This window comes from Mastigoproctus giganteus, chromosome 3 (assembly GCF_048544385.1).
Source record: "Mastigoproctus giganteus isolate SK-2022 chromosome 3, ASM4854438v1, whole genome shotgun sequence".
Lineage (NCBI taxonomy): Eukaryota > Metazoa > Arthropoda > Arachnida > Uropygi > Thelyphonidae > Mastigoproctus > Mastigoproctus giganteus.
In genome coordinates, this window is record NC_143577.1 from 213221367 (window position 1) to 213245416 (window position 24050).

Genomic DNA, 24050 nt, shown 5'->3' on the forward strand with positions numbered 1-24050 from the left:
GCTCGAACCCCGGTCTAATCAAGAAGCGTGTGCTACGCACTGCTGCTCCTTCCCACCTGGCTACGACAATACTGGGTGGATGGTTTGTGGCATTATCAAGGATAAGTAAGATGTTGAATGGAATTCCTTCTGCTTGCAATACACTTTCAATTCTGGTTGTAACTGAGATCCAAGATAACTTCTGAAAATAACAGCAATCATCCACCGTTTAGGGTTTGAGTACCAGTGCATGGGCACGTATAACCTTTAATGACATGAGGATTTTGATAGTGGTAAATGCACACAGGTTTCAGTTTATGACCCTCCATATTAACACCAAACAAAAGTGTTAATTGACCTTTCACTGCCTTAAAGCCAGGCACAGCCTTTTCAGCAATGGAAATATAAGTGAAATCAGGAATTTTTTTCCAATATAAACCTGTTTTATCGAGGTTGAATATCTGTTTGGGTATGTACTCCCCTTCTTGTGGTGCTTCCTATAAATATGGTTGCTGCGCATTATTTTAAATTCGCGTAATTTAAACACAGGTAAAGTAAGAAGTCACTGTATTTAGAAAGAAACTCAAAAAGTATTTTTACGCTAATAAAGTTTAACATGCACTCCATTTGTGTCTGTGCATATATTAAGACAATTAAATTTCTTGCCATACTTTTTATAACACACCATGATGAACTCTTGTAATAGCTTCATGTACCCCTTCCTTTGAAACATCAAAGCTGCTGAAAGTAGTGGAACATAAAGCTCATTTCTCATATACAGTAAAACCTATCAAGGTGACCACTGCTATATAGTGACTAGCTGTCTACTGTGACCATTTTTTTTTTGGTCTCATGCCAAAGTCCTTGTTAGCATATGGTAATCACGTGTATTTTATCAGTAATCATTTTTGGGATGACTCTCTAAGGCATATATGTCCATAAAGTAACCACTAATTTCAATAGTAAAACTAAAAATATTAACTGTTTTAATAGAATTATAGTTTTTTTTATTTAACTTAAAGTTTCAATTGAAAAATATTACCTGTTATAAATCTTCTTTGAGTTTTTAGCATACATTTAACTTCAGAAAATGTCAAGAAGATCAACACTGTTGCAATAATTTCAAAATATTACTGAAAACACACTGTACTTATAAGTACACTGTATGTAGTGTGAGAATGGAATGGAAAAGAAAAGTGTGCAATAAAGTGAACAGCGTCAACTTAAATTGAGCAAATGAATAGTATCTTAAAACCAAATCTACAGACAACAAACTTTTTGATATACTTTAAAAAGTTTTACAAAATGTTTTAATATAATTTATAAAGTATATAAATTCAGAAAGAATTTATATACTTTATTTTTGGTTGAACAGGAGTGCAAAGAATTAAAATTGGAAAGCACTCCTTTATCCTTGGTTTTCCTATATATAGCCTTAGGCACAAAATTATATGGAAGGTAGTATCACCTTAAAACCAAATTTGTAAAGAACAAACTGAATTTCTATATTTTCTGCCATTGCATGAACTGAAAATGCCTATAATTACAAAGTTAACACATTTCTAGCCTTACTTTGATCAGAGTTCAAACAATTAAAATTGGGAAACACTCCTGTATCCTTGGTTTTCCTACATTATTTTGGACACTGTATAGTCTGAGTAACCATTTTTATTCAGTATATATCTAATATTTTTCATCTCCTTTTCTAGTTCTTCCCTCAGCATAACTTTAGGACATGGAATATATATGACTTAATCACCCCTGTTTTTGGTTGAATGGGAGTGCAAAGAATTAAAATTGAGAAGCACTCCTGTATCCTTGGTTATCCTATATAGAGCCTTAGCCACCAAAATTATTTTATCACCTTAAAACCAAATCTGTAGACAACAAACTGAAGTTATGTACTTTCTGCCATAGAATGAATTGAGAGAATCCATAATTACAAAGTTAATATATTTCTAGCTTTACTTATCATCAAATAAATGAATATTTTAGTTTTACTTTCATTTCAGCAAGTCAGTAAGATTAATGACAGCTCTGATTTCAGTTTGTTTTTAATTAAGTTTTGTTTCAGTTAGAGGAGTTGTAATAGCTGTTTTTTTTTTTTACCCAAGATTGAATTTTTTTCCTCTCTCAAAACATGATATAGCTTATGGATTTTGATGAGCTGAATCCAAATTGGAAGTCAGATATTGCCTAGCACCCACAGATTTAGAGAGGAATGCAGGTCACATTTATACTACTTTTTCTCCTTTCTTTTCTTACATCTATATCAAGTGTGCATCTTACCATTCTATGATCACTTCCTACATTTACCTTGTTCAGGATGGTAACATCGTTCACAATATACCTTCTGTTAGTGAGGATGAAGTTAGAATTATTAATAAAATTTTAACAAGTATTATAATAAATAATGAAAAAATACAGCCAATATTTTTGTTTTGTTTTTCTTTTTTGATGATCAGGAGCTTCTTTCATCAATGTCCAGCAACAATCTGTCAGCATACTGGGTATGCTGCCAGATTGTTGCTGGACCACGGACCAACTTTTCTACCTTCCTTGGTAGAAAAGTTGGTTCATGGTAGAAATATCTCAACAAAAACATTTACACTGATCATCACTAACATATCCAAGGTTATCTGGGATTAAAGAAGAACCAAAGTCCTTCTTTGGTCTAAATGAGCATGAAGGAAGTGTAAGTCTCAAATGTATTCCAACTGAGATTTTTTTTAGGCTTGTAATGACATTAACTATTGCTCAATGGCTGCTAGTCTAATATTAATATTACCAATCTGATATTAAAAATAGCAAGAGGCTTCTTTTTAAGTATCTACCTTCACTATCTGTTGGGTTCATCATCATTGGTAATTTTCAATCCACTGCAGGATGAAGGCCTCTCCAGCAACTTTCCAGTTCCTTCTGTTTTGTGCAATGGCCATCCATTTACTACCCACAAACTCGTGAATTTTATCCATCCATCTCCATTGTTGTCTTCCAGGTTATCTTTTAGCTCCTCCTGGGTACCATTCTGTTATTTTCTTAGTCCATCTGTCATGTCTTCGAGCTATGTGTCCTGCCTAAGACCATTTTAGTTCTTTAGTTTTGATAAGAATGTTCTTTACTTGAGTTTGCTGCCTAATCCATGCATTTCTCTTATCTAACAGTCTGATTCCCAATATAATTCGTTCCATTCTTTGCTGTGTAGTTCTCAGCTTCTCTTCCATTCTTTTGGTGAGTGCCCAAGTTTCACTTCCATAAGTCATGGTGGGGAGTATACATTGGTTCATTATTTTACGTTTCGGACAAATTGAGATATTGCTCCTCAGTATGTGACTATATTTCCTGAATGCTATCCATCCGAAATTTATTCTTCTCTTGACTTCCAGCCATTTGTCATTGTCAGCTAATGACTTGTCCAAGATAACTATATGAATCCACCTTTTCAGTTTCTACTCCTTCAGTGATTATATCCCTTTCTGTTGCATACTCCAAAATACTTACTAACTCTGCATAACTGATTATAAAGTTTTCCTCTAATAATTCAGAATCGTGGCTTATGATCACAATGTCATCTGCAAATTGTAAATGATTTAGGTACTTTCCATTCACATTGACTCCGTTCTGCGACCAGTCCAATCTTCTGAAAGCTTCCTCAAGGGCAGCAGTAAACAACTTCAGAGATATGTCTCCTTGTCAAACTCCTTTCTGAATTTTAAATTTGCTACTGTCTTTGTCTAGTCTAATAAAGGAGGTAGCATTCTCATATATTTTCTTCAAAATCATGATGTATGGGGTGTCTATGCCTTTTCTTTCCAGTGCCTGAAACATTGTCTTATGCTGTATGGAGTCAAATGCCTTTTCATAATCCACAAACGCCAGGCATAATGGTGTTTTACATTAATTTTCTTTCTCTATTAGCTGTGATATTGTTATATACTTGAAGGTGATCCATAGTTGAGAATCCTGTCCCAAAGCAAGCTTGTTCTTTTGGTTGATTCTCATCAAGTATTCTTTCTAATCTGTAAGTGATGACCCTTGTGAACAACTTGTAGATGTGGTACAACAAGCTAATTGGTCTATAATTTCCAATTTCTGATTTGCCTCCTTTCTTATGCAGCAAAATTATGATTGCATTATTCCACTCCTTAGGGGTCATGCCTTTCCTAATGTATTTTGTGAAGAGCCTTGCCAGTTTCTGTGTCATGTCTCTTCCTCCCAATTTTAACTATACAGTAACTTCATGTTCACTTGGGACTTTTTGATTCTTCATTTTCTTCCATGCATGTTCTATCTCATCAGGTTGGTTGGTTTAGTGTTTAATGGTGCATTGGCAACTGGGGCCATAATGTACCAAGTCAAAATATCTCATAAGGAAGGATATCCAGTATGTTGTATGTGTTGCAAATTTTTGATCCATCTTCCCCACTGATGGCATCATTCCCTTGCTCCTTATATAATACTTTATAGTAGTCTTCTTTCCCCCCCTTTTGTTAGTTGTTGGTGCATTGGCTTCTGTGGCCATAATGCACCTCCCAAAGTTTTTGCATTTTACTCTGATCCAAGCCCGAGGTGGGATTCGAACCTGTGACCTTTAGGTTGCCAGGCAGGCACTTGACCCACCCGGCTAGTAGTCTTCTGCTATTTGAATTATGCCTTCTCTGCTATTTATAAGTACACCATCACTATTCTTCAGATTCAGTATCATTTGTCTTTCTGTATTACTGCTCATGACTGCTGATTTCAGTCCTTTGTTTTCCCTTAATGCTTGTTCTACTTTTCTTGTATTAATTCTTATGTCCTCTCTGAGTCTCATTCTAATGCCTTTACATAACTTGGTATACTCAATTTTGTTCTTGTCAGTGTGTGTTTATCTTGCTCTTCATTTCTCATCTTCAGTTCATCATGACAAGTGTTTCTTGACAAATTTTTTCTTCTTTGAATTTATTTTTATCTATAGGTTTCTCGGGCTTTATCACTTTCAGAAAGCTGTTGTATTCCTCGTTGATATCTTGGCCCTGAAAGGTCTGCAGAAGCTCAAACTTGTTCTTAAGTTCCAGTTTATACTACTTTTTCTCCTTTCTTTTCTTACATCTATATCAAGTGTACATCTTACCATTCTATGATCACTTCCTACATTTACCTTGTTCAGGATGGTAACATTGTTCACAATATATCTTCTGTTAGTGAGGATAAAGTCAATTTCATTAGTTGTTAATCCATTTAGACTTTTCCATGTCCATTTTCTGTTCACCCTTTTCTTAAAAAAAAGGGTTCATTACTGACATTCCTCGAGATATTGCAAATTCCACAAGTCTTTCACCTCTTTCATTTCTTTCACCAATTCCAAAATTTCCTATAGTTTCACTTTCTATGCTGTTTTGTCTCTTTCCAACCTTTGTATTGAAGTTTCTCGTGCAAAAATACAGGTGCAAAATCCTCAAGTAAATTGTTAGCATCCATATCCCCTTGTGTACCATTCTGCTTATCGTCTGTTTTAAACTAGTTTCATATATATATAGGTACAGCTCTCGATCAAGTCCGTATTTTTGGATGTGACTGAGAGCTCCAACCAAACACAGATTGTTAGTCATACACACTCAATGTCAGTCATACAACTGTCCACACAAACTAGTGCCCATGGCCAAGCTCAATGGAATTCAGCCAAGGCAGGAACACACTCCTGTGCCCAAAAATATGGATGGGAAACACATTCTTATAAGGCCAGGCTCATCGAGGTTTGTCATAATTGGTTAGGCATACTTTTCAAAGTGGGGGGGAGGTGTCACAATCTGGGATATCATAGCACGATTACTCCTTGACTCAAATACTTTTTGAGCAAAGTCAGAGAGGGCCATGTAGTGCATTTCATCAGAGATGAGTAGATGCTCGTTTCCACAATTTATGGGTTCATTCTTGGACATTATTCTGTATCTGTGGGGATGGTAATTGGGGCAGTCATATAAGACGTGGGCCCAATCCTAATCAACTCCACAGGTACATTTAGAATCCTGAGTGAATCCCAGTTGGCACAACCTTGCATTCAGGGAACCATGCGCTGTAAACAAAAATGTTGCATAGAGTCTCTGGAGCAAACCAAGGGAGGCGGTTTTGGGGAAACTATGGTTACCTGAGGCAGGAACCTCCTAGTGAACCTCCTTCCACACGGCTGCCCATCTGTCCCCTTTAACTTCTGTTTCCCAGGTGGAAGCCTTTCTCTAATCCACTTTCTTTTCTTCATCTGTTCCTTTCCTCGTCAACTGTCTCTCCTATGCTCCTTTCCAATAAAAACTTTTTTTTTTAACACCCTATGACCTGGCCCACCTCCTCATGGTGGAGGCTGGGAAATGGAGCCCCCGGTTCCCAGGGACCCTTGGCTAAGTAGCCAGAGGAACAGCATACCAACACTACACTATACAGACTACACTAAAACTCACACTATCTCTGGCCTTTACAGAGTTTGTATTGCTACACAGAGCATACAACATGGATTTGTGGGGAGGGGGTGGACCCCGGTGCTGCTTGACAGTATACAGCATACACTATGTCCTTTCTGTATTCAAAGTCTGCATTTGATGTCTTGACCAGCACTTCAAATTCATAAAATTATTTACTATGCTCCTAGCATTTGTGTACATTCAAGTATACATGCACCTGTTCTTACTCTTATTCACCCTAAAACATCCCATATATTTATCTGTTTCATGACTCACAGCAGGCCTTGAAATCCCAAGCAACTTGCCTTCCAGGCTGCTACACTTTCCAGTAGAAATAGTGCAAGAATCACTTTCACCTCTGCCTGTGGCTATTGTTAATCTTTTAGTCCACATATCCCCCAAGCTAGCAGTTTTCTGACACAACTATCATTGCCTTGATAGCATCAGCAAATATTCTCTCACAATTTCTATTTAAGTGTATCCCATCCCTGTAGAAGCAGTCTTTCCTGTTAACAAGAACAGATCACACTGAAATAAATTCTACCCCACAAGCTTGCCACAATCTCTCCATGGCCATTTTGATTGATAAAGCTCTCATCATATACTCCCTCTTATTTTGCCTGGGCAGTATTGCAGACACTTTGAAATTCAACCCTAACTTGTGACTTTTTCTCAACATTGCCTTGTACAGTGGAGCCTCGACTTACGATGACATTGACATCCGATATTCTCAGGAACCGATATATCTTCCATACGATCTCTTATTTTAAGGACTGATGATATTTGCAGGTACCAATGGCTTTCCGATTTAGTTGGAATGATACATGGATGGAAATTTTCAGACGCATGGCATACGGAACATCACTCGTACAATTGTTCTCAACCAATCAGTCTTTGTTATTGTTTAACAACGTTATGGTTCAACGCGTGGCACACGGAACATCACTCATATGATTGTTTCAGATCTATGATGATCTGAAACTTAAAGCTCCATCAACCAGTGGTAGTGCTGTGCACTTTGAAGACTTTAAAGCCAGCACAGGCTGGATGGAGCGCTTCAAAAAAACGGCAAATATCAAAAGTGTTGAAAGGCATGGGGAGGCATCCAGTGCTGATAAAAAAAAAGCAGTGAGACCTTTAAAATTGAATTTGTTGTTCAGGAGGGTTATCTTCACCAGCAGATTTTTAACACTGATGAAACTGGCCTCTTCTGGAAGCGAATGCCCAGGAGAACGTACATCACTAAGTATGAGATTAGTTTACCTGGGCATTAGCATTAATAGAGGCATTTGATGCAAGAAAGCAAGCTTATGCAGCATCAGCAAAAAAAAAAAAAAATAAATAAATAAAATAAAATAATAAACGAAAAATAACCACTTCCACTTCACCCCTCTGTTCGTTCGAAATACCTGTCCAGCTGAGCCTTAAACTTATTTAGGCTGCCAACTTCCACGACAAGGGATGGAAGTCTGTTCCACCAACCAACCACCCGCTGGCTAAAGCCAAATTTCCGCACGTCTATCCTACATCTGTCTTTCCTCAATTTGAATTTATGCCCTCTCAGGTGATTATTCTGAGCAAGAGGAAGAATCCCATCAGCATTGAGCATGCTCAAACCATTCAAGGCTTTATACACCTCTCTCAGATCACCTCGCTGGTGCCTAGTCTCCAGACACTGTAATTTGCAAAACTTAAGCCTTTCTTTGTAAGAGCACCCCTTTGTTCCATTCACTAAGGGTCCCATTCATTGAAGATATATCCTGGGTTACAGGATATATCTTCAATGAATGGGAGCTTGAAGTTTTCTGTCCTTCAGTGAAGCATTATCTTGAGAAAAATAAGCTTCCTGTGAAGGCAGTGCTCTGTACTCATTCCAGCAGCTCTACATCCTTCTTGAAATGAGGCCTCCAGGCCTGTGAAAGATAGGCTCACTGTCTTGATGGGTGCCAATGCCTCTTAAGATTTTAAGCTGAAGCCTTTGCTTATGTATCACTCTAACCATCCCAGAGTATTTAAACAACAAATTATTGAAGAGCACAGATACACACCACATCAAGTGTTCAATGCCAATGAGACAGGTCTTTGGTGGAAAAATATGCCCAACAGAACATTTATTTCAAAAAAGAGAAAGCTGCACCAGGTTTTAAGGCATCAAAAGATCATGTAACATTACTTATGTTATGTTCTTACTCCGGCATGACCACCAGGTCAGTGGAGTTTACAATAAATCATCAATACGTATTTAATCGTATTTAGCAGTCATGGGCTTGAACCCTGCTCCACTCAACGAGCATGTGCTACTGCACTCATGCTCCTGACCACTCAGCTACATCAGGCCTGTTACTTATATGCAGTAACTCATCAGGAGATTACATGATAAAACTTATGCTAGCTTATAGATCCTCTAATCCTTGTGCAATGAAAAGTGTAAATAAAAAAGTGTTACTGGAATATTGGAAAGCAAATAAAAAAGCTTGGGTAACGTCTTGGATTTATTTAAAGAATGGTTTCTAAATTGTTTTATGCCAGCTGTGGAAAGCTATTTAAAGTGGAAAAATTTAGATTTCAAAGTTTTATTTCTATTGGATAATGCAGCAGACCATCCAAAATATTTACGTCACCCAAACATTGAAGTAATGTTCTTACCACCTATTACAACTTCTTTAATTCAGCCATTAGATCAAGGCATTATATCTACCTTTAAAACTCATTACATCAGAAAATTGTTAAAATGGATTTTGTAAAAAATTGAGTCCGAACCTATTGAAGTGATGGAGGCATGTAAACATTTTTCAATTGTGGACTGTATCGGAATCATAGCTTTATCACCAAAGAAGTAAAACTGTTATCATTAAATGTGTGTTAGAAAAATGTATGGCCAGAGTCAGCTCATTCAGGAAATATAGTTGAACCGGCAGAAAACAGAATCAGTTATATAGTAAAACTTGCTAAGTCGGTACGAGTGGAAGGTTTTGATAATATGACTACTGAAGACATTCAAGAATTACTGGTAGAAAAAGAGGCTGGCAAAGTGGATTTGGTGGAGATGGCATTGGAGGTAAACCAAATCAATTCAGAGGATGATAGCGGAGATAAATTCTGGTTCCAAATTTTACACTAAAAAGCATACAGGAAGGCATGAACTTAGCCAAGCAATTAGAATCTTATTTTTTGAATGCAGATACTTTGACTGAAAGGAGCCCAAAATTCAAAAGGGAACTTCAAAAATGCTTAGCTCCATACCATGAAATGTATAAAGATCTAACAAGCAAAAGTAAACAAACCCAAATTACTGAATTTTTAAAGAGCGAAGAAGATACATGGAATCTAGATGCTGCAGAAGAAAGTGCAGAAGGTGAAGATATTCTGCAAAAAAAAAGAAAAAGAAAACATTCTTGTTTGATCGTACTAAGCAGCGATGAAGTGAAAGAAAATTAAATGAACGTACATTATCTGACATATATGTATCACAGTTTGTAAGCGTTTGTTCAGTTATTACTATTTTTAATAAAAATTAAGTTTCCGATAGTTATATAAAAAAAAAGGTGTATTTTCATTAGCTTTTGGAATGTAACCTCCCTTATTGTACTAGTTCTTAGTCCTGTATAACATGGTTTCGCACTACACAAGATTTTATAGGAACCTAACGACCACGTTATTATTATTATTATTAGCCATATGGTGCAAGGAAGCCCGAGGCATATCCTGCACCAGCCAAAAAAAAAAAAAAAAAAAAATCCTATGTTACCCTGAGAGAGAGAGAGAGAGAGAGAGAGAGAGAGAGAGAGAGAGAGAGAGAGAGAGAGAGAGAGAGAGAGAGAGTCAGAAATAGAAGGGAATCACCAAGAAAGAGAAGAATGATGATAATCAGCTCAGGATATACGAGGGTTATTATCTGTAGTCACTGGAGGTATGTCCATATAGTTTGCAAGCTAAGCCACCATTTTGGTAGTGATGAGAAGGTGAAAAAATTGTATACTACATGTGTTTGAAAAGTGGATAGAACACTGCACGAAGTGTTCTATCCACTTTTCAAAATTCATATTATATATGAATTTTGGAAGTGTTAAAAACAGTGCCCTTTTCAAAATTTACATTATATATGAATTTTGAAAAGAGCGCTGTACCATAACACTCTTCTAATTACAAATAAGAAGTTTCAGAACTTTTCAAAACATTCCTTTTAATTTCAAACAATTATTCAACAGAATTACACAAATGATAGTGCAAGTGTAATGGTTTATCATCAAAAATCATGGTAGTCTTTGCTAATATGTAAAAGACATTACCGGGCAGGCATGCCATCTGTCAAACAGCAAATACGACATTTTCATTGCTAGAGCACGATGGTATTAGATTACACACGGCTTTTTTTTATTGGCAGCATAAAGGACATGCTGTCACTGTGTACAGGTAGTTCTCGACTCTACGAGTTAATTCGTTCCTAGCACGCGCTCGTAAAGCGAAAACTCGTAAAGTGGGAATTAAATCGCATAGACATAATGTTAAAAATTGGGGTTACGTATACGATTGAAGATTTCAGTAAAGGGCAAACACGTTTCACCATAATAACGTAAAAACCCACACAATTCCAGCTATCGGTATTTTCACAAATGCAATAATATCGAGTTTACTACCTGTTTATAATTGATTGCAGTAACAGAATAGCCCAATGAACCGGAAAGTGCAAATTGTTTTTATTGTTTTATAGTCGTGACCTCCAGAAACGTGCTTTAGAAAAATATCAAAGGGAGACACAGGTAATTACAGACCTGTTAGTTTAACTTCTGTTCCAGGGAAATTAATGGAGGCACTTGTTAAACAAGCATTGCAGGATCATCTAGACAAGACTTCAGTTATAGCTCAGACACAGCATGGGTTTGTTAAGGGGAAGTCTTGTCTGACAAATTTGATTGGATACTATGATGTAGTCACAATGAAACTGGATGCAAAGAATAACTTTGATATCATATATCTGGATATTATAAAGGCCTTTGATACTGTTGCACATGGAAGACTGCTGCACAAATTGGGGCAGTGTGGCATTGCAGGCAAATTGCTGCTATGGATAAAGGGATGGTTGAGTGGGAGAAGACAGAGAGTGGTAATCAATGGACACTGCTCATCGTGGACTAATGTTATTAGTAGAGTCCCTCGGGGTTCAATGTTGGGTCCATTGTTGTTTTCTGTATTTATAAATGATATTGATGATGGTATATCAGGCTTAATGTCCACGTTTGCAGACAATATGAAGGTTGGCAGGGTTGTTAATGACAGTAAAGACAGTATGCTACTCCAACTGTATCTAGATAAGTTGGGAAAATGGGCTGAGAAATGGCAACTGAAGTTTAACATTGACAAATGCAAAGTACTGCAAATGGGTAGCAATAATTGAAAAGAAATGTACCAACTGTGTGGTACTACACTCAGGGAAGTGGAAAGTGAAAAAGACCTGGGGGTAATTGTGCAGGCAGATATGAAGTTTTCTGAGCAGTGCAGACGGTCTGCAAGAGTAGCTCATGGTGTCTTGTCAATGATATACAGGAATTTTTATAGCAGGGATAAGGAGGTGATTATCCCCTTGTATAAGGCAATAGTCAGGCCACACCTTGAGTACTGTATAAAGGTCTGGAGGCCTCATTTTAAGAAGGATGTAGAGCTGTTGGAACAAGTACAGAGAAGGGCAAGAAGATTAGTTAATGGAACAAAGGGTTGCTCTTACGAAGAAAGGCTTAAATTTTGCAAATTACAGTGTCTGAAGACTAGGCACCTGCGAGGTGATCTGATTGAGGTATATAAAGCCTTGAATGGTTTGAGCATGCTCAATGTGGATGGGATCCCTCCTCTTGCTCAGAATAATCGCTTGAGAGGGCATAAATTCAAATTGAGGAAAGATGGTTGTAGGATAGATGTGCGGAAGTTTGCCTTTAGCTGGCGGGTCGTTGATTGCTGGAAGAAATTTCTATCTGTCATTGTAGAAGTTGATAGCTTAAATAGATTCAAGGCAGAACTTGAAAAACATTTGGAGCGAGTGGATGGGTGAAATAAGGGGTTTTTTTTTTTTTTTTGGTTGATGCTATATAAGCTTGCTTTCTAGCATCATGTGCCTTTGCTAATGCTAATATCACAAAGCCGTTTAAAGTTGGTTCTTATAACAGAACATATGATAACGATAAAAGTGTAGTACATTTTAATGATTTGAACTGGTAATTAATACAATTTGCACTATAAAAAAATGACATTTTAGAGACTTATATAGTGAAAATTTCAACTTCCAAGGTCGTGGAACGAATTAGCAAAAAACAATGTGTTATTGGACTCAAATTATGATATTTTGGTGTCTCTGGAATGGATTAATATCATAAAGCTGGGTACACTGTATTGTATAGCTATGCACATGGTTTGAAATGCTGTATTTATGAATGTTTAACATTCATTTTTTGCAATTAAGGTTCATATTTTCGATTTTGTTAATACTTGATACTTTGAAAAAAAAAAAAAAAAAAACCATTGTAAATCCGGGAACTCGTAAAGCGAGAACTGCCTATATTTATATTGAATAATCACCTAAACCACCATTTTTACCTTTAGTGAACTACTGAAAAAAAGACAAAAAATCACTGCTAAAATATGAAAAAATAAATAAACTGTGAACCTGAAGATGGAGTGCCAAGACATTTTTGATACATTTTGCAGGCACTTGCAATCATGTCTCTCCAGAATTACATGAGTTAGTATTGGCAACGTGGTACAAGGAAGCAAAGCTTGTACAGCATCAGCTTTAAAAAAAAAAAATAATAAAATAAAATCATCATTTTCCCATTCCTTCCAATAATTTGTTCAAAGCTGCTTATGCTACAAACTATATCCAGCTGCAGCCTTCTACTTTTACAATAACTTATGCAGTGGCAGTAAGTTATTATTTAGTTTTTGGGACTGTTAGTAATTTTTTTGCTGTTTCAGTGTATGTATTTAATATACAGATAAAAAGAAAAGACATCACACAAATTATAAACAATAATGACCCACTATACTGACTGTAAAATCAAAAATTTTACTTACTGTAAAATTTGAGGAGGCTTGAATGTCAGGGTAAAAATATATTCAGTATCAACTGTCATTTTAACTGTACAATGAGTATCAAATCTATGACCATCTGGCTGGAAATTCAATAATACAATTATCAATATAGTGTGGGGGAGTATAGGATCAGTTTCAGTTAGACAATATTTTGTAAATAATAAATTTTGTTCATAGCTTAATTTTCATTAGAACAATTTATGCACTTAGTAGACTCTGATAGTCAAAATTTAATATAAGTGACTTATAACCCATTATAAAATGAGAGAAATACTATAAATGATAAAGAAGCTACAGGTGAATTTTTGAGTGGAATATTCTAGATTGTATTAAAAACATAATACATAACTACATTTGTTATTCAGAGTACATGTCAATAGAAAACACTGACAACAAAAATTTTTTAGTATTAAATTTTCCCCCCTTTCCATTTTATCAATTTCAAATGTCCACAAGGCTTATTCAAAAATATTTCCTCATTTATATCCAAGCAGAATGTTCAGTTAAGGTCATAAACCTGTGTTGATACATTAAATGAATATCTGAGAGTTGTTAAAATCACGTCTTCACAATACTTATTATTATTAGCCATATGGTGCAAGGAAGCCTGAGGTTTATGCTGCACCAGACAAGAGAGAGAGAGAGAGAGAGAGAGAGAGAGAGAGAGAGAGAGAGAGAGAGAGAGAGAGAGAGAGAGAGAGAGAGTCAGAAGTAGAAGGGAATCACCAAGAAAGAGAAGAATGATGATATCCAGCTCAGGACTATGGGTGTGCCAAGCCCATACTCACCAGATGTGAGCCCCTACTTGCTTGTACAAAGCTGCATACAAAATTAAGGTGGAATGTTTATCAAAGCATAATGTAAATTTTGGGAAATTAATGACTAAAATGACTGAAAAATGACTAAATTAAAAACATCTCCAAAACGGCAAAAGGTGCACTTCGGCCTCCTGGATTGGTTAGCTCAAATAAAAGGTGGGATAAAAACATACTGAGAACTGAAACAAAGTTTTCATCCTAAAGCCATCCTTTGCTGATGAGAGAAATGGAGAGTAAGTGCAGGAATGGGAACTTGCAAAAAACTATAATGAGAAGTCACATGTTGTAGCATAAGTAAAATTTGTCATTGTAAACGTCTCATGTGGAAACATGAGCTGCTCCAGGATACATGAATTGGAAATTATTATTATTATTATTATTGTTAGACGGATGGTGCAAGGAAGCCTGAGGCTTATGCTGCACCAGCTAAAAAAAAATAAAAAAAAAAAAAATATGAATTACCCAGAGAGAGAGAGAGAGAGAGAGAGAGAGAAGTAGAAGGGAATCACCAAGAAAGAGAAGAATGATGATATCCAGCTCAGGACCCTGGGTGTGCCAAGCCCATACTCACTAGATTTGAGCCCCTGGGGTGATATTGGTCAATAGTCTTAAGTTTAGTAACATAATACTAGTATTGTGATACTGAAATACTTTTATAGCTAATACCTCATATATTTTTATTCTGTAAGTAGAAGGAAGCAGCTTAAGAACTATGCAAACTTCATCAACCCATGAGATAAGAATGCCTACTAAACTCGGCTTGTGAACCACTTGTGCAAAATGGAAAAATAAAAAGTAATAATTTAATTTATAGCAATACTTACACTTACAATAGCAATATAACAACACTGCCTCAATGCTATCGAGGCAGTGTTGGGTGGGTCGGAAAACTGCTAGCTTGGGAGGATACACAGACTAAAAGATTAACAGTGGCCACAGGTCGAGGCTAAAGTGATTCTTGCACTGCTTCTATTAGAATGAGCAGCAGCCTGGAAAGCAAGGTAATGGAGATTTCCAGGACTGCTGGAAGTCATAGTGGAACAAGTAAATAGATGGGCTGTGTTAGTCAAGATGACAAACGGCAGATATTGTTGGGATATCAGATGTGGTGTCACACAGATATAAGCAGTGCAGAATTGGAATTTGGGGAGTACAATGCATACAGGAAGGATAGACAGGACAGGAAGAGAGGAGGGGTTATGCTGTTAGTTAAGAAACACACAAAATCTAAGGAAGTGCATCCAATTGATGTTGGTGGACAATGCAGTGTTGAGTCTGTTTGGTGTGAAATAAGCACTGGGAAAGGAAAAATGAGAGTAGTTGTTGTGTGACTCTATTGTCAGGGAAACGGGGAACATGCTTTGTAAAAAGGATAGGTGGAATAGGACCAGGGTATGTCTGCCAGGGGCAAAGGTTGATGACGTTGTAGAGCGGATATCATCTTTTAAGGGCACAAAAGGTGATATAGTTGTACACGTTGGCACTAATGATATTAAGAGTAGGAGACCGGCGGAATTACTTAGCAAGTACAGGTCACTGTTGAAAAAAAGCCGTGAATTAGGGTTGAACTTGAAAGTGTCTGCAATTCTGCCCAGACACGATAGGAGGGAGTATATGATGAGAGCCTTGTCGATCAATTCGGCCCTGGAGGGATTGTGCAAGGCTCAAGGGGTAGAATTTTTTTCAGCCTGGACTGTACTTGTTAACAGGAGAGATTGCTTCTACAGGGATGGGATACACTTAAATAGAAAGGGTGCAAGAATTTTTGCTGATGCTGTCGAGGCAGTGTTAGGTGGGTCGGAAAACTGCTAGTTGGGGGGGATACAAGGACTAATAGATTAACAGTAGCCACTGGCAGAGGTGGAAGTGATTCTTGCACTGCTTCTATTCAAATGAGCAGAAGTCTGAAAAACAAGATGCAGGATATTTCAGAGACTGCTGGTAGTCATTGCGTTACAAGTAAACACATGGGTTGTGTTAGGGTAGCTAAGAATAGAAACAGGTGCATGTATACCTGCGTGTACACCAATGCTAGGAGTTTGGTAAATAAATTTGATGAACTTGAGGTATTGCTCAAAACATCAAAGGCAGATATTGTTGGGATATCAGAGACGTGGTGTCACACAGATATAAGTAATACGGAACTGGAATTTGGGGAATACAATGTATATAGAAAGGATAGACAGGGCAGGAGGGGAGGAGGGGTTATGCTATTAATTAAGAAACACAAAGTCAAAGGAAGTGAAGCCAGTTGACATCGATGGACAGGGCAGTGTCGAGTCAGTTTGGTGTGACATAAGCATAGGGAAATCAAAATTGAGAGTAGGAGTGTGCTATAGGCCTAATGACTCTGATGAGTATAATAATATATTGTACAGGGAAATAGAGTGGGCCAGTAAATCAGAGAGTCTTATAATGGGGGATTTTAATTTCCCAGATATTGACTGGAATTTGTGGGTTGGTCACTCGCACACTAGCAAGGCTTTTGTGGATTTATTGGATGATTGTTTTCTACATCAGCATGTTCGTGAGGCAACAAGAGGGAGCAATACTCTTGATCTGATTATCAGTAGTGATTCTTCATGCATTAAGAACTTGCAGATAAATGAACCACTAGGTGGCAGTGATCACAGTGTGTTGAAGTGGGATTTACTCAAGGAGGTAACTACCATCAGAGGTAAAGGGAAGGGTTTTTGTTTTCGTAAAGGCGACTATGATGGTCTGAGACAGTATTTAAATTCTATACAGTGGGACCAACTGATGATGTTACCAACAGCAAACTCAAAATGGGAAGCATTCAAGGAACTAATCTTGGTGGCTACCAGGCTTTACATACCAACTAAGAAATATTGTTCAAGGTTTAGGCCTAAATGGTTGTCAGATGGACTAATGAGACATGTGGCAGAGAAGAAAAATGCATGGGATACATACAAATTAATGGGTGACATGGAAGCCTATGATAGATATAAGTTGGTCTGTAACCAAGTCACAAAGGAGATTAGGCAGGCAAAGGCAGACTACGAAAAATCCTTGGCAAAGGATGCAAAGAAAAACAGAAAGGAGTTCTTTACATACTTGAACTCGAGAAGGAAAGGGATGAATCAGATTGGTCCACTGGATATTGATGGTTCAACAGTTGAGGATCCTGCTCAGGTGGCTAACAATCTAAACGAGTATTTTGCATCTACATTCACGCATGAGGAGTTATTCAGGAAGGAGAATGATGTAGGTAAAGTAAACATTGGCAGTGAGCTGGATGATTTTGTAATAACTGAGAGGAAAGTGGAGGAGAGATTGTTGAGGATAAACATAAAAAAGGCACCTGGGGTGGATGGGATCTATCCAGTTATATTAAAGGAGGCAGCAAAGGAAGTATGCAAACCCCTAGCCATAATTATGAGAGCTTCTTTGGACTCAGGGGAGGTACCCATAGACTGGAGATGTGCAAATGTAACCCCAATTCACAAAGGAGGATCAAAGGCTGACACAAGTAATTATAGGCCTGTTAGTTTAATTTCTGTTCCAGGTAAATTAATGGAGGCACTGGTTAAAGAAGCACTGCAGGATCATCTAGACAAGAATTCAGTTATAGCTCAGACGCAGCATGGTTTTGTTAAGGGCAGGTCTTGCCTGACCAATTTGATTGGATACTATGATGTAGTCACAAAAGAACTGGATGCAGGGAATAACTTTGATATTATATATTTGGATCTTAGAAAGGCTTTTGATACTGTTGCACATGGAAGACTGCTGCACAAATTGGAGCAGTGTGGCATTGGAGGCAAATTGCTGCTATGGATAAGGGGATGGTTGAGTGGCAGAAGACAGAGAGTGGTAATCAATGGACACTGCTCAACGTGGACTAATGTTATTAGTGGAGTTCCTCAAGGTTCAGTGTTGGGTCCATTGTTGTTTTCGGTGTTTATGAATGATATTGATGATGGGATATCAAGTTTAATGTCTAAGTTTGCAGATGATACAAAGGTTGGCAGGGTCGTTAAGGACACTACTGATGCTATGCTGCTGCAACAGGATCTGGAAAGGTTGAACAGATGGGCTGAGAGGTGGCAAATGAAGTTTAACATTGACAAATGTAAAGTACTACATATGGGTAACAGTAACCCCAGAGCAATGTATCAACTCTGCGGTACTACACTGACAGTGGTGGAGAATGAAAAGGACCTGGGGGTAATTGTGCAGGCAGATATGAAGTTCTCTGAGCAGTGCAGACGAGCTGCAAGAGTAGCTCATGGTGTCTTGTCAATGATATACAGGAATTTTTCTAGCAGGGATAAGGAGGTGATTATTCCCTTGTATAAGGCAATGGTTAGGCCACATCTTGAGTACTGTATACAGGTCTGGAGGCCTCATTTCAAGAAGGATGTAGAGCTGCTGGAACGGGTACAGAGAAGGGCAACAAGATTAGTAAATGGAACAAAGGGTTGCTCTTACGAAGAAAGGCTTAAGTTTTGCAAATTACAGAGTCTGGAGACTAGGCACCGGCGAGGTGATCTGATAGAGGTGTATAAGGCTTTGAATGGTTTGAGCATGCTCAATGCCAATGGGATTCTTCATCTTTCTCAGAATAATCACCTCAGAGGGCATAAATTCAAATTGAGGAAGGACGGATGTCGGATAGATGTGCGGAAATTTGCCTTTGGCCAGCGGGTGGTTGGTTGGTGGAACCGACTTCCATCACTTGTTGTTGAAGTTGATAGCCTAAACAAATTTAAAGCTCAACTGGACAGGTATTTCGAACGAACGGAGGGGTGAAATAGAGAGGGTTTTTTTTTTTTTGGCTGATGCTGAATAAGCTTGCTTTCTTCCATCATATGCCTCTACTAATGCTAATGCTAATGCTAATGCTAATGTTATAGGCCTAATGAATCTGATGAGTATAATGAGAAATTGTGCAGAGAAATAGAGTGGGCCAGTAAATCAGAATGTCATATAATGGGGGATTTTAACTTTCCAGATATTGACTGGAACTTGTGTTTGGTCACTCGCACACTAGCAAGACTTTTGTGGATTTATTGGATGACTGTTTTCTACAGCAACAAGTTTGAGAGGCAACCAGAGGGAGTAATACTATTGATCTGATTATCAGCAGTGATTATTCATGCATTATGAATTTGCAGATAAAGGAACCACTGGGTGACAGTGATCACAATGTACTGATGTGGGAATTACTTAAAGATATAACTACCATCAAGGCTAAAGGGAAGGGCTTTTGCTTTCATAAATGTGACTACAGAGGATTCAGACAGTTTTTAAATTTTGTACAGTGGGATCAACTGATGATGTTACCAATGTTGAATTCTAAATGGGAAGCCTTCAGGGACTTAATTTTGGAGGCTACTAGGCTTTTCATTCCAACTAAGAAATATTGTTCAAGGTTTAGGCCTAAATGGATCTCAGATGAATTAATGAGGCTCGTGACAGAGAAGAAGAATGTATGGGATGCATATAAAGTATCAGGTGACACAGAAGCCTATAGTAGGTATAAACTAGTCTGTAATCAAGTCAGAGGTTAGACAGGCGAAGGGAGATTACGAGAAATATTTGGTAAAGGATGCAAAGTAAAACAGAAAACAGTTCTTTACTTATGTAAACTGTAGAAAGAAAGGGATGAATCAGATTAGACCACTTAACATAGATGGGTTGACTATTGATGATCATGCTCAAGTAGTCTTGTCAAATAGTCACTGATAAACAATGAATATTGTGAATCTACATTCACACATAAGGAGTTATTCAATGAGGAGAGTTCCAGAAGTTTATAAAACACTAACAGGGTGCTAAGCGATATTTTAATAACTGAGAGCAAAGTGGAGGAGAAATTGTTCAAGGTTTTTTTTTTTTTTTTTTTTTTACGAAAACCCCAAACACGAGAGGTATTAGAACCTATAGTATTTAGTACCGTGCTTGGGTTCGAGGTTGAGAAGATGAAAGAAGATATTTGTTGACATTAGACTTGAACTTCTGTAGACTGTAATTTTCAGGAAATACGTATGAAGGAGGGTTTTTCCAGAAAACAGCAGTTGAATGAATAAACGAGGAACATGAAAAGTTGGCTCTGTGAGTTTGAAGTTGGACAGTAAATGGATGTTGACTGGTGGCGGCATGTGTTCAGACTGTTTTGAAAGAGAGAGCAGGAATTATAGAAGCCAATTCAGAAGAACAGTGCCCATGGAAGTATCTGTAGAAAAGGCATGCAGCAGAAACAGTATGTCTGTGAGACAGAGAGTGGAGAGACTCTGTTAGAGAGGAGTCATTATTAACCTAACTGCCCTCTTCTGTATGGAATCTAGAAGCCTGAGGGAGGTTTTGGGGCACCGCCCCAGATGTGGGAACAATATTCCATGGTAGGGCGGATTTGCGATTTGTACAGAGTGAACAACTGTTTGGAAGAAAAGTAACGCCGAGAGCGAAAGAGAAAACCAAGTTTTTTAGATGCAGAGGAAGCAATATTTGTAATGTGCTTGTGCCAAGAGAGTTAAACATAAGGAAGGCACCTGGGGTGGACCGGATCTATCCAGTTATATTAAAGGAGGCAGCAAAAGAAGTAAGCAAACCCTTAGCCATAATTATGAGAGCTTCCTCAGACTTTGGGGAGGTCCCCACAGACTGGAAGTGTGCAAATGTATCACCAATTCACAAAAAGGTGACACAAGTAACTACAGACCTGTTAGTTTAACTTGTGTTCCTGGGAAAATAATGGAATTGCTCGTTAAAGAAGCATTGCAGGATCATCATCTTGTCTGACCAATTTGGTTGGATACTATATGTGGTCACAAAGGAACTGGATGCAAAAAATAATTTTGATATCATATACTTGGACTATAGGAAAGATTTTGATATGGTTGTACATGGAAGACTACTGTACAAACTGGAGTGGAATGGCATTAAGGGCAAGTTGCTATAATGGATAGTTGAGTGGGAGAAGAGAGAGAGAGAGTGGTAATCAATGGACACTGCTCTTTGTGGACAAATATTATTAGTGGAGTTCCCCAGGGTTCAGTGTTGGGCCGATTGTTGTTTTGTATATTTATCAATGACACAGTCAGTCCTCGTATAGCACGATAGTGGTGTTCCTAGAAACCCTCTTGCAATGCAAAATCGTGCAATATAAACAATAGGCCCTATGGGAAAATTAGGGTTAGGTGCCGACCACCCAAGATTGAACACAGATTTGTAACCAAAACATTACCAAACACAATAAATAATCGTAATAAAATACTTAAGTATTTTATTACGACTATTACGTAATAAAATATTGCTAATGCTTTTGCTTCTAACGTAAGCAAACTTGTTTTTTGTTTGATTTTCTTTCCAAACAGATAACAGCCATTCCATCTCTTCCAATTCTTTGTGTCTTAATCTAATGGATTTTAATTACACTTTGAGTTGTTCCTGATATGAAAGTTGTTTTTATTTTCTCTAAATTCTTTGTAATTCTCGGCATTGCCTCATTTAGGCCTGTAGCAAGTGTAATATCACATGGCCTTTAATTTCGCTCAAAGCGTTTCACAATTTCATATATTTTCTCTATCAACAGAGACGGACTGGCCATAAGCCTTACCGGGGAAACCCCGGTGGGCTGGAGGCCGGTGTGATTTTGGCCATAAACGCTAGTATGAGGCCACTATAAATTTTCCCAGGTAAGATTTTTTTGACCCAGTCCGCCTCCGTTTATCGATATTGCTTTTCTTTTTCTCTCTGAATCTGCAGTGTCTTCACCAGGACGCTTCCTTTTCACACCTTTTAAGTATTTTACTCATTTTTAAGGAATAAAGCACAATTACAAAACGAGGAGGCATGCTTGATACACATAAACAAAGCTGCGCGCGTATGTAGTAACTGAATAAACAACACCGTAAAGGCAGAGATACACTATTAACACCTCAAATTTTACTAAAGCACATTTCTAGGGGTTACTACCACAAAACAACAGTTACATTTCCAGTTACATTTCTGCTAGTGGAATCTGTTATAAACCGGTAGTAAACTCGATCTAATTGCATTTGCGATTATACCGATAGCTGGAATTGTGTTGGTTTTTACGTTATTATGGTGAAGTTGTTGTTGTTATTTGGTTTTTAGGAGCATTAGCAACTAAGGCCATATTGCTCTGGGATATGCGGTGGTCATTCCCTGACCTTTCTGCATGCTCCGTATTTAGTGGCGACAGGCTTGAACCCCGGTCTAATCAAGAAGCGTGTACTACACACTGCTGCTCCTTCCCACCTGGCTACGGAGACGCCTCATTATGGTGAAGTGTATTTCCCCTTCACTGAAATAAAAAACACTGAAAAATACATTTTCAGAATCTTCTCTTCATTCCTATCGTGTTGCATTTGACTGCCATTTCATGGAAAAACAAAGGCGAATCATGCATAAGCGAATTCGGTTCGTGCTATATAACATATCGTTCCCCTATTTATAAATCGTGTATGATCGAATTCGTGTAAAGTAAACACGTGTTATACGAGGACTGACTGTACTGATGAGGGTATATCAGGTTTAATGTCCAAGTTTACAGATGATATAAAGGTTGGCAGGGTGTGGAACATGTATACTTGAATGTATACCAATGCTAGAAGTATAGTAAATAAATTGGATGAATTTCAAGTGTTGGTCAAGACATCAAAGACGGATATTGTTGGGATAGCAGAGACGTGGTGTCACACAGATATAAGGAATGCAGAACCGGAATTTGGGGAGTACAATGTGTACAGAAAGGATAGACAGGATAGGAAGGGAGGAGGTGTTATGCTGTTAATTAAGAAAAACATTAAATCAAAAGAAGTGCATCCAGTTGATATAGATGAACAGTGCACTGTTGACTCAGTTTGGTGTGACATAAGCACTACGAAAGCAAAAATAAGAGTAGGAGTGTGTTATAGGCCTAATGACTCGAATGAGTTCAATGAACAATTGTACAGAGAAATAGAGTGGGCTAGTAAATCAGAATGTCTTATAATGGGGGATTTTAACTTCCCAGATATTGACTGGAACTTTTGGGTTGGTCACTCACACACTAGTAAGACTTTTGTGGATTTATTGGATGATTGTTTTCTGCAGCAGCATGTTCAAGAGGCAACCAGAGAGGGTAATACTCTTGATCTGGTTATCAGCAGTGATTATTCGTGTATTAAGAATTTGCAGATAAAGGAATCACTAGGTGGCAGTGATCACAGTGTACTGATGTGGGATTTACTTAAAGATATAATTACCATCAGGGGTAAAGGAAAGGGTTTTGCTTTCGTAAAGGTGAGTAGTGGTCTCAGACAGTTTTTAAATTCTGTACAGTGAGATCAACTGATGATGTTACCAACAGTAAATTCTAAGTGGGAAGCATTGAAGGAATTAATCGTGGATGCTACTAAAAGGTTCATACCTATTAAGAAATATTGTTCAAGGTTTTGGCCTAAACGGTTATCAAATGATCTAATGAGACTCATGACAAAGAAGAAAAATGCATGGGATGCATATAAATTATCAAGCAAATCAGAAGCCTATGGCAGATATAAGCTAGTCTGTAATCAGGTCACAAAGGAGGTTAGGCAGGCGAAGGCAGATTACGAGAAATCTTTGGCAAAAGATGCTAAGAAAAACAGCAAGGATTTCTTTACTTATATAAACTCTAAAAGGAAGGGGATGAATCTGATTGGTCCACTGGATATCGATGGTTCGGCTGTTGATGATCCTGATCAGATAGCAAACAAACTGAATGAGT